Raw genomic sequence first — 12180 nt, forward strand, 5'->3', positions numbered from 1 at the left:
ACCCGCACCGATGGGGCCTCAACCACCTCCCGTGGAAGCCCATTCCATACCCCTGGGGTCCTAACAGGAAGTACTTTCTGGCATCCAAACTGAACCTTGGTTCCCTGCGCTTTGCTCCGTTGGAGTGCATACCACCCTCCTCTGCAGGAGAGAACAGGTCTCTACCCACCTCCATGTGACACACCCTCCCCCCCCCGCATATGTATATGTCGCCAACAGATCCCCTCGGAGTCCTCCAGGCTGGATGACCCAGTTCCCTCAGTCTCGCCTCATATAGCTTTCCCTGAAATCCAGCCACCATCCGTGTGGCCCTACACTGCACTGACTAACCTGGCTATATCCTTCCTGTAACAAGGGGCCCAGAACTGAACACAATACTCTAGTTGTGGGCACACCAGAGTCATATAGAGTGGTAGTAATACCTTTCTCGATCTAGAGGCCATGCTTCTGGCTATGCAACCAAGGGTGGCATTCACCCTCTTGACCACCGCATCACACTGCTGACTTGTGTTTAGCCTGCAGTCAACTAGTACCCCAAGTTCCCTTTCACAAGTGCTGCTTTTCAGCCACTTGTCCCCTAACCTGTACTTATGACACCCATTCCTATGCCCCAAGTGCAAGACCTTACACTTATCCACATTGAACGTCATCCTGTTGTCCCCTGCCCACTTCCATAGTCTGTCCAGATCCCTTTGAATCTGGAGTTCCTGCTTCTCAGTTGTGGCCACTCCCCCTGTTTTAGCGTCATCTGCGAATTTGATCAGCAGACTGTTCACCCCTTCTTCCATGTCATTGATGAAAAGATGGAATAGGATCAGCCTCAGGACACCCGCTTGTCACTGGCCGCCATCCTGATGATTCCCCACTAATGGTTACCCTCTGCTTTTGGTCATCAATCATGCCCTAATCCATTGGACAGTGCTTTGATGTATCCCAAAACTCCTCCGTTTCTCAACCAGGATATCTTGGGGCACTTTGTTATCACAATCCTATGGAATCATGAAATAGTAAAGTTGGGAGGATTCAGTCCCTGCTCAGTGTAGGACTCCATGCTGGAACCGTAGGGCCTTTTCCCCATGTAAACATGCATAAGACTGCCTCTTCTATAGATGGTCCCATGAATGGGCATTTCACCCCCAGGGCTGAATGCTCGGTTAGTGCTCACTGATGGATTACTGGGAACCTGTTGCCCATGAAAGAGGCACCTGGGCTTCGGTCAATAGGTAAAATATTACAAAGGCACCAGGTGTCTCCAATGCTCTCTCATTCGAAGGAAACGAAGGCTGCAGTCCTAAGCATAATGCTACCTGGTAAGCCCACTGAACTGAGGGAGGCTGAAGCGAAGCTGGTGCACAGGGCAGTTTTCCACAGCAACCTTACTGCTGTCACCTTTTTTCCTTTTACGAGGAACCCAAGGCCTCACATGGACATCAGCCTCTTCATTTTATCCTGACAACAACCACCCTGGGGGGCAGGTTAAGTGGAGAATCAGTGAATGGAGCAAAGCGATCCAGTCAGCTTCATGATCAAGTAGGGACTAGAACCCAGATCTCCTGAGTCCCAGTTGTGCTTATGCGTTGAGCAGTGTTGGGAAAATTTGGGTAAATCCTGTCTGAAAAGCATTACTCCTGTGTGCCTTTGCATTTGTGGGATCAAATCCTGTCTTCCTTCTCAAAACCAAGCTGTCACTGTTTAAAATGGCATTCCCCCGCCCCTGGGGCAAGAGCAGACAGAAAGAATTGGAGGTCCTCATTCAGTCAAATTCATTCACATTGTAGCTAGCTAATCTCTTTTGGAATTTACCGCTTGACAAGAAGTAGCTATTTGTTATACTTTACTCAGGGTCTCAGACTTCCTGAATACAATACAAGAACTTACGATAGCCCAAATTTACATATCTAAGTAGACCTGGAGATGGATCCACGCCTCTGGAAATTACTCCACTGATACTTCAAAAATCGCCTTGTGAGATAGTGTAATCTTATTGTCTGTATGGTTGACTGACATTCCTGTATCTTTTCTCCATATGCTGATCACTGAACTTTATTGTAATACAGGTATTCTGTCCTTAATGGCTCTGTACGGGTGTACGTGACTGAGAGAGTATAAAAACTGCTGGTAGATGAATTAAAGCTTTGCAGCGAGTTCATCTCTGCTTGCCGGTAATGCATTATCGTGAGTCAACCGCGGGAACCTGTGATAGACAATAAAGACACAGAGGTTCATAACGACTGATCTTTCCTACGACCCCCGAGTTTTATTTCCTCTGCTCAAATTGAGATTCCGGGATTCTGACAGCAAGAAGACCTGAGTTATCTGTGTTTGACGTTTTAAAGGTGAAATTCTGGTCTACGCAGCACCCACAACTGGGGAACAGCAACTTAAGTATGGGGCTTTTAAAAAGTCTGACAGTTCTACAAATCCTTCTCTAGAGAGTTTTCAGCAAACAGTTGATCTTCTTTAGAGGACATGAACATTTTACTGGATAGGAGTAAACATAAAGTGATTTTCTTCCTCATTCCTAAAGCCATTTCCTATATACTTGCTACCATTTGTATAAACAGTAAAACTTTGACCTACTGGTAATGTTGTTACTAACACTGAACACAATGTATAATAAACCAGCAGGGTTGATCCTGGTTACTCTATTTCCTCCTGAGCTTTGTGCTGGAGAGCAGCCTCTCCCTCTGTAAGGATGCGGACCCGATTGTGTGGGTCCACCCACGGAGCTGGATGGATCCGGATGAATTCCTGAAGGCCCTGGGGGAGTTTCCGGCTGACAAGATTGGTGCTCCTGTCGAGGCTCTGGTCGAACTGTGGAACGGGGAGATGACTAGGGCTGTTGACATGATCGCTCCTAAGCATCCTCTCCCGCCAGGCAGAACCCACTCTTCCCCTTGGTATACACCTGAATTGCAGGCGAAGCAGGCTGGGAGATGGCTAGAGCGTAGGTGGAGGAGATCATGGGATGAATCTGACCGAACACACTTAGGAGCCCATTATCGGGCCTATGCTGTGGCAGTGAGGGCAGCGAAAAAGAAATTCTTCTCTGTTTCCATTGCCTCCTCAAAATGCCGTTTGGCAGAGCTTTTTTGAGTGGTACAAGGCCTGGTTCACCCTGGCCCTAAGAAAGATCTGGTTCCACCCTCGAAGGCCCGCTGTGATGACTTTGCCAAGCATTTCAGGGAGAAAATCGGTCAGATTCGTCACGAGCTAGACTCTACTAGTGACTCAGAGGCTTCTGGGGAGATACCAATGTCGCCGTCGGGTCCAAAATTAATGGATGAATTTCAGTTATTGCAGCCTGATGATGTGGACAAGGTGCTTGGACGAGTACGTCCCACCACTTGCCTATTGGACCCTTGCCCATCTTGGTTAATAAACAACGCCAAGCACGGGATTGGGATCTGGATCTTGGAAGTGGTTAACGCTTCTCTGAGGGAGGGTCAGGTACCTGCCCCTTTAAAGGAGGCAGTAGTCTGACCGGTCCTGAAGAAAGCATCACTAGATCCAGAGATGGCCACTAATTATAGACCAGTGGTCAACATCCCGTTTCTGGGCAAGGTGTTGGAGTGGGTGGTGGTGGGACAACTCCAAGCACTCTTGGATGAAACTGATTACCTGGACCCATTTCAATACGGCTTCAGACCCAGGTACGGTACTGAATCTGCCTTGGTCGCCCTGTACGATGACCTGTGCAGGGAGGACAGGGGGAGTGCGTCCCTGTTGGTTCTTCTGGACCTCTCAGTGGCTTTCGATACCATTGACCGTGGTATCCTTCTGGATACGCTAGCGGGATTGGGGGTCGGAGGCACTGCTTTTCAGTGGTTCCACTCCTATCTCAATGGCTGATTCCAGAAGGTGGTGCTGGGGGACTATGGCTCTGTACCATGGCATCTATACCATGGAGTACCACAGGGATCCATTTTGTCCCCTTTGCTGTTTAATGTCTACATGAAACCGCTGGGAGAGGTCATCAGGAGGTGTGGGCTGCAGAATCATCAGTACGCTGATGATACCCAGCTCTACCTCTTGTTCTCCACCAACCCAGGTGAGGCAGTGGCTGTGCTGAACTGGTGCCTGGCCGAGGTAATGGGCTGGATGAGGGCCAATAAACTGAAGCTCAATCCAGACAAGACAGAGGTCCTGTTGGTTGGCGGATCGGGCTTCGGGGAGGGTGAATTGAACCTAGTCCTGAATGGGGTTGCACTCCCTCTTAGGGACAAGGTCCGCAGCTTGGGAGTGCTCCTCGACCCAGAGCTTTCACTGGAAGCTCAGGTGACAGCGGTGGCAAGGAGCGCTTTCTTTCAGCTTCGGCTGATCCATTAGCTGCGCCCCTACCTGGAGTACGACTGCCTGGCGACAGTTACACACGCGTTGGTGACTTCCCGACTTGACTTCTGTAACGCGCTCTACGTGGGGCTACCCTTGAAGACGGTCTGGATACTTCAATTGGTTCAAAACAGTGCTGCCAGGCTGCTGACGGGGACTGGGCGTTATGTTCACATGACTCCAGTCCTCCATCAGCTTCACTGGCTTCCCATTGAAGTCCGGGCCCAATTCAAGGTGTTGGTGATGACCTATAAAGCCCTTAACGGCTTGGGTCCTGGTTACCTGAAGGAGCGCTTACGTCCATATATGCCTGCCCACCCCTTGAGATCTGCGGGAGAGGCCCTTCTCCGGGAACCCTCCGTGAAGGAAATTAGGAGGGTGAGTACTCGGAGGAGGGCTTTCTCTGCAGTGGCGCCCAATCTATGGAATGCGCTCCCCAGAGAGGTCCGCCTGGCGCCGTCGTTATTTGTTTTTTGGTGTCAGGCAAAGACCTTTTTATTCAAATGTCATTTTAATTGTTAATAGTATTTGTTTATTTTATTCTTTGGCCAGGGCGACTTAATTTATACTGTTAATTTATATTATTTATTGAGTTTTATGATGGTTGTAAGCCACCCTTAGGCTTCGGCGAATGGGGCGGCATATAAATACCCTAAATAAATAAATAAATAAATAAATAAATATTTACATTTTAGTGAGAAAGGAACATACCTCAGTAGCACCAGCATGTTTCTGAAGGGCAGAAGGGTCCAAGACTCTTCAAATAGGACTGTCAGGGGCTCTCTAGCAGAAATCGAGAGAGTTGCTACCAGACAAGATAGGCAGTGGTGACCAGATGAACCACTAGTTTGACTTAGTATAAAATAACTTTCTACATTTCTAATTAAAAAGCTGTAAGGCAATAGGTTTGAATGGAAATGGACTTGATGGTTATTTTTCAGTGGCCTGGTTTGTACATAAAACTAAGCCATGGTGTGGTTGGTTGAAAACTATGTTGTCATTGACCAGTTTCACATGACAGGTCATGTGTTAATAGAAGAAAGCAGACATACTGTTTGCAGTGTAGCCACCTCTTCTACTTTTACTACTGTTCCTTTGTAGGTTGCTGGGCATGATGCTGGGTTGTTTAGGGGCTGAATAATTCAGCAGTTAACCCCTGGTTTGTTGGATTACCCACTGGGTTGTTTAGTCCCTCAGTAACCTACAAAGGAGGTAATTCTAGGTTGCTAAGTGAAAGAGGCAGGCATTCCCATCAGTTTTTTAAACCAATGGGTTGTTGTTACATGTGAACTTCCCACATGACTGCTCAGCATGGGTTATTTAACCTATAGTGAGGCTGTGGCACATGCGGCCATCATTTTGAATTATGCAACCTTCACTCTGGGGTAATGGTGTCATGCAAACCTGGTGAGTGGGGATTAAACAACCTTGACGGAACCCATGGTAACTGGGTTCACAAAACGTGAAAACCCCCAACTGAGGCACTGCAGCTTGCCATGGGTTAAATAACTCATGACAAGTTGTGGCATGGCATGTCGCCTGAACCTGGTCATGGTGTCTGACTGCAAACCAACCATGGATTATTGACCAGCTATAAACTGCAGATGAAAGCTATGATTTGTTGTTGACTTATGAAATGGGGCTCTTTTTTAAACCATGGTTTGTCATGATTTCTGAATGAAAACTATGGTTTCTTCCTAAATTATTTGTACTGTTTTCCACCCTGCATCCAACAAGAACATCATAAAAGCGAAACTGCTCTGAGGGCTGGTGTGCGAGAAAAAGAAACAAGAAATAGGGAAAATAAGCCACAGGTTGCTTGTTTGCTTCTCTGCAAGATAATTCATGGTTAAAACACATGGTTAAGTGTGGTTCGCATAAACCATGGCTTTGTATTACATGCAAATGAAGTGAATGCTTCCCAGTACTACTTACTACTGTGCCCAGTTTAATAATACTACATCTAGATACCCTTACATTGGACCCTCCTACACGTCTCACTTATAAGCAATTAAGTTTAGGCAAATGTTTGCTCCAACTGTTGTATATATTTCTATACTCAATAGCAGTGAAGGCCCTTGTACACATATACTAGTGCTGTATTTAACCTGGTTTATACAGCCCAATAACCCATTGTGGCTAATCAAAAATGGTAGGTGGTCATGTTGTTTGTACCTAGCAGCACCAGCCATCACAGGTTCACCACCATTTAAAAAAAATTGGGCCCAGAAAATTGTGCAACTGTGCTCAAAATTATTATTCTGCTCTTTCACTAGTGTACGGCCCTTTGATATGTGGTCCTGGTTGGTCAATGCCCTCATGTTTCATCTGTCAAAGGACAAAATGAAGTCAAAATGGTAATACACATGGAAATTGACATGATACTGCAGAGAGGTTAACTTGTGCTGCATTGCCCTGCTCCACATGACACCGCTGATAGCTGGCCCCAGATGCTACCTGTGCACTTTGGGGACATCTGGATGTGGTGTTTGCTTGGCAGCAGCCTGGCAAGAGTGGCAAAGAGTTTTTGGCAAGGATTTCTTGACACAATTGTCACGTGACTCTGTAAGCCCATTTCAGCAACTCCAGGGAGAGCTACCAAACCCTACAAGGTATGGCCTCTCAGAACTTATAAGCTCAGAAGAAGCTGGACTTATTCACCATCCCAAATAAGCCATGGAAGGTTTGCATGTCACAACAACCCCTGCTGAAATCTAAGTCAGGGGACTTCTTGTATTGTGTAAACCCAGTCAATGAAAACATTTCTTTGGTTGGAGCCAGTTTGGGGGTGGGGTCAACATGGTAGAAGAGCATATGTGTTAGAAGTATTAAGTCCCAATGTCAAGGCCCAGATCCCAGCAACCTGCTGCCAGTCAGGACCGATACGGGGCAAGACAATCTGTCCTGCTGTTAAACAGCTCCTGTTTTATTTTTGTGGTATTCTGTTTACAGCTTGACTCCTGTCTGGTCTGAATACTTTTACAGAAGATGAGAAATGCAGGAATGAATAGAGATCTGCACCTTTACTTGATCTCTCTTATTTCACCTTCTCCAAAACAAAAGGGAGAAACTACTCACATCAAGAGTCAGAAGAGCACATTTTAAAATCAAGAATGTACATGCAACGCTTGCCTCCAGAAACTATAAAGTTCTATTAAGATCATATATAAAAGAAACCCAGCCCATTCACCGTACAGAGCAAGGTAACCCACAGTTTATCATTGCAAAGGTGAGGAGAGGGGAAACAGTTTTATAAATATAATCAAGTTAATTCTCTAATATACAGAGTTGCAAAAATTCATTGTCATCTGTGTAAGAAAGGTATCATATTGTAGTCCCTGAATAGCACTTTTATGACCTGTCCACCCACACAAGTCCTTAAAAGTTGCTGCTGAGACACTAAAATATTAGGCAGGTTAATCATATATTACAAAGATTATAGTTTTGTCTAAAAACAGTTTCAAGCATGTACAAAATAGAGCAAAGACAAAAAGCAAGAATAATAAATCACAACTTCATACAAAAACAGAAGCAGTGATGCTATTAAGTAGACAAAGATATCCTTCTGATCTTGTTCCTCACTCAGCATGAAATCTAAGATCATGCCCAATGAATTTCAGAAAGATCACATTCATATAAATGACACACATCAGAAAGTTGAGATGCTTAAATTATGCAGGACATTTGAAGTATTAAAATCAGAAGTGCAGTGCCATGACTGGTCATTTCTACGCTCAAGGCAGGCAGGTTTCTTTTGTGTTCACCCTTTGCTCTCTAAGCAGTGGCAGCACACACATGTAGAAGGAGCAACTTGCCAAGCTGAAAATATAAAATGGCCATTAAACTTGTATTTGGGGATTGGAAGATCTGGAACGAGAGAAATTCTGCATCCAGTTCTCTCCTCCATTCCCATCTATATGCAATAGCTGCATTTTCTTTACAATGTTCTGGCTCGCCTGCTGGCCTCACTAAGCCTCCCACCAAGCTGGTATTTGGCCTTTTTATTTACCATTCTGACAGCTCATCAACTATTCTGAACTAGAAAGAAAATTTTACACCATTTAAAATGTGAATAGTTTACATTATCTTTGAGGTACCTTTGCACTCATGTCCAGGTTATGGCTGGTGCAGATAACCCTTCTATCTTGCCCAACCTTAGTTACCTGAGAGAACTGATGGCAGACATGATGTCTATGTTTCAATAAAATTACAGAATTATTCTTAGTGGGCCCTGTCACTAACTTTTGGAACAGTTTGTTTCAAGAGGTCTCTTTTTATTAACTTGATGGTAAAAATATATGTTTCCCATTGTGTTTGAGAGATTTATTTATTTATTTTTACACTAGCCTCTTAGGGCAAGCACTTTTGTGGGTAAGACCAGAGATCCTCACAATGGAATACTGCTTCTCTTAGTAGCAGCTATCATACTATGTCACCTCAAGCACAACAAAACAAAAGTTCCTGCTTGTTCCTGAACACACAGTTGTGGTACAGGATGGTGTTCAGAGGATTCCAGATATAATGATCTTAAAAGGCTATTTTTCCCCCTTTGGGTTCCTTGAAATTATCTGTCTCCTTTTTCAAATCTGTGAATCCTTCCATGTTCCTCAGATTGCCTTGTAGCAGTTTTCTTCAACCTGATGCCCTATGGATGTGCTGAACAGCAACCCCTATCATTCCCAACTGACTAGGAAAGATGGGAGTCATAGTCCAATGCATCTGCAGGGCATAGCTCCAGTGTTTTCAGGAACATAAAGCAACTGTTTTCTTAAGTAGCAGCAGTATCTAACACGTGTGGCTTCAAACAAGGAAGTTGATGCTGGGTTGATCTGGTAGCCACAGACACCTTTCACAGCGCCCGAGTGAGTCCATGCTTGTACTCCAAGAAATGGTTTGAAATCTGGTTGTGGGAAGAGTGCTATGTGGACATATATTGAGGTATAGGATACTGTAGAAATCTTCCATTTTGCCTGCCTTTTCCAGAAATGACATCCTGCTGAAAAACCCTAACATTTGCGCAACTTGTAGCTCGCAAAGTTTAATTCAGCCAACTTACGACGTTGGGCAGGTCCAAGTGTTCCATAAGCCCCATTACTGCTGCCTTCTTTGTAAGTGTGCAAATAGGGCAGTTGCTAAGGAACTGCAAGCAGCTTTGTGCATAGGCCTGCTCAAAGTGAGAAATAACAATGCTTCCTGGTTTGCTGGAGCTCTGTGCATTCCGCTCTTTTATAGTCATTCATTCATTCATACAGGCTAGCAAAGTGCTACTAACAGCTTCAGAGCTCCTGTCCAACCCATCTCCCAATAATTTCCAAGGAGAACAGCCACAACCAGTTCCTTCCAGCCACTGTGTATGCCAGCAATGAAGGGGGTGATTGACCTATAGTCGGGTTTGACCTTTGGGTTACTTTGCAATCCTCATATGCATTGGTATCACTTTTGATACTATTCACCATTCAGGAGCATTCCTCTAGTCTCCTTTTAAACCAACATGGATAATCTGTCTTAAACAAACAGCAACCAACAGTTATAAACAAAATTTCAATGCAAACTGATATAGAGTTCCTTTACTGCAGAAGCACCAAGTCATGCTAACTCCTCTGAATAAATTGTTTAAACATTTTCCTTATTTTTTAAAGCATCATAGATATGCACTCTCAAAATAACTTAATGGGTTTCTTACCATTTGTTGAATAGGACTCACAACTGTGGCGGCGGGAGTGGATCATCACCTCACATCTGAGCTATATTAATTCATGCTTATGTGCAGAAAGTGAATACTCATCTGCTTTAGTTGTTGGACACAGAGGCCTGTGAAAGCATGCTGTGTGATATTTTTAAAGGGCCTCACTTAAAGAGTATATAGAAGACAGTGAAGCAGAGTGTATGGAAATCCAAGGTACATCATGGAGAGTTGAATATACTTCACAGATACTATATGTGAAAGTCTAAGCCAGCAATCCTATATCAACTTACTTGGAAGTAAGCCCAATCAGTTCAATAGGACTTACTTTTGAGTAGTCACAGATAAGGTTGCACAGTGAAAGAATAATCTGGACTTCTGTGCACCTCTCTGTTTAATCATTTTAGGATAAAGACTACTCTAAGTGGCAAAAACCAATCAAGTAGTGAAATCAATCAACAGTGGCTGATCCAGGAAGATGAACAAAATGTGTCTAACCTACCAAATCTGGGCAGCTCCAGGTGTTCCATGGGTTCCTTCACTGGGACTGTGCAAGCAGGGACAGTGTCAAGCACCCGGTAGGTTGTCATGCAAATCTACCTGATGTACGCAGGACACCAACTGTGGCTAATATTGATGGGTCTTCAATGAGAATAAAATTTCCTAAAGTCAGTCATCAAAAACCCCTGTAGTGGAATAGCTGAATTCAGAATGGTTTCTATACTGCTGCCTTCTGCAACTCACTGGAAAGGAGACCACTACATTTAACCTTCGCCAGGTTCTGGGATCTACAGGCTGACAGGTGTTGGGCACTGGCAAAATTGTCTCTAGGTCTTCCAAGTTCCGCTCTGTGATCCTTGGTTTATTATAGATACAAATTAATTCCTCTGGTATTTAAAGGGGGTTACAAACAAATGTTAGGAAAACAGAATGCTATGGTCGGGAGGGGACACATACCTAAGGTCAGAAGTTGCTTCTGGATAAAAAGCAGGTCATTCAATTTTATATGAGCTAAGCATGTGATCTATTTCCCAAATGGAAATGAGGATTTGCCTTAATGTTAAGTCTGTACTCTAAAGCTAAGAGACCTTTTCTAAAATCTGTTCTGTACGCCTGAGGCTTGATGCCAAGATGGCTGAATGTAACCGTTTCACTCTTATCAGAGACCATGATTGAGATCCACAATCATTGCTCTTAATAGTTAAAATTACATGGCCAAAGGCCACGATCCTAAGCAAATGATCCAGCAAAAACTGTAAAGCTGGCTGAACACCACAGAAGCCTCCAGGAGAGAACACCTCAGGTACAAATATTGGATGGCAACTAATTTGCTTGAATGGCAACTCCACAATTAAGTCTCTTTTTTTAAACTAATGTCCAAGAATCGTGGTTCTAAGTCTTAGGGAATGTTAACACAGAAATATGTTGTATCCTTACTGTATGAAAATAAAAGGAGTGGAAAGAGGATATTTGGCCATATGGTATTTCTCCCTAATTCATCAGTGTATGAAAAGATGGTGAAAATTGTACTGCTCTGGCTAGTTAACGTTTTGTATATTTAAAGCATATCCCTTTCCAGGCACAACTGCATCCAGAATTGGCAGTGCTAAGATAATATTTTGGAGAGACCCAAGCAGCCAGGCCTTAACAGGAAAATCCTTCCAGATTCATTGCAGCCTGCTCTAGTATTTCTTTAGCTATAAGAAAAAAAGCCAACCTATCTGATTGTATCCCTGCTGAAAAGTTTCAAAGGCAGATCAGGCCTCCGTGTGGTTTGACGAAACTGTTGCCACATTAGCACATTGGGAAGAGCTTTGAAATTCAGGGTGGTTCAGTAGGCAACAAGAAGCAGATGGAAAAGCTGGTGACAGGAAGGTTTACACCAAAATTCTATGTATGTCTGCTCAGATATCAGTCGCTCCAGTGGTACTCGCTCTCAGGGAAGCATTGTAGGCTTAGGGACATGCGTCAATGGACTGCCTTGATGCCAATTATATCATAGGGTGGTTTGGCTGTTTCTGGTACCAGGGAAAATGTAATTATTGTCATGAGCTTTACTCCTGTTGAGGGATGAAGGTCAAATTTGGGATGCATTGTAGCGGGGTGGGGTATGGGGTATGCAAGAGACATACAAATATATATCTACATGTAATTTTAAAAGCATA

The sequence above is a fragment of the Varanus komodoensis genome, unplaced genomic scaffold, assembly GCF_004798865.1.
Source record: "Varanus komodoensis strain SLA01 unplaced genomic scaffold, ASM479886v1 scaffold1, whole genome shotgun sequence".
NCBI lineage: Eukaryota > Metazoa > Chordata > Lepidosauria > Squamata > Varanidae > Varanus > Varanus komodoensis.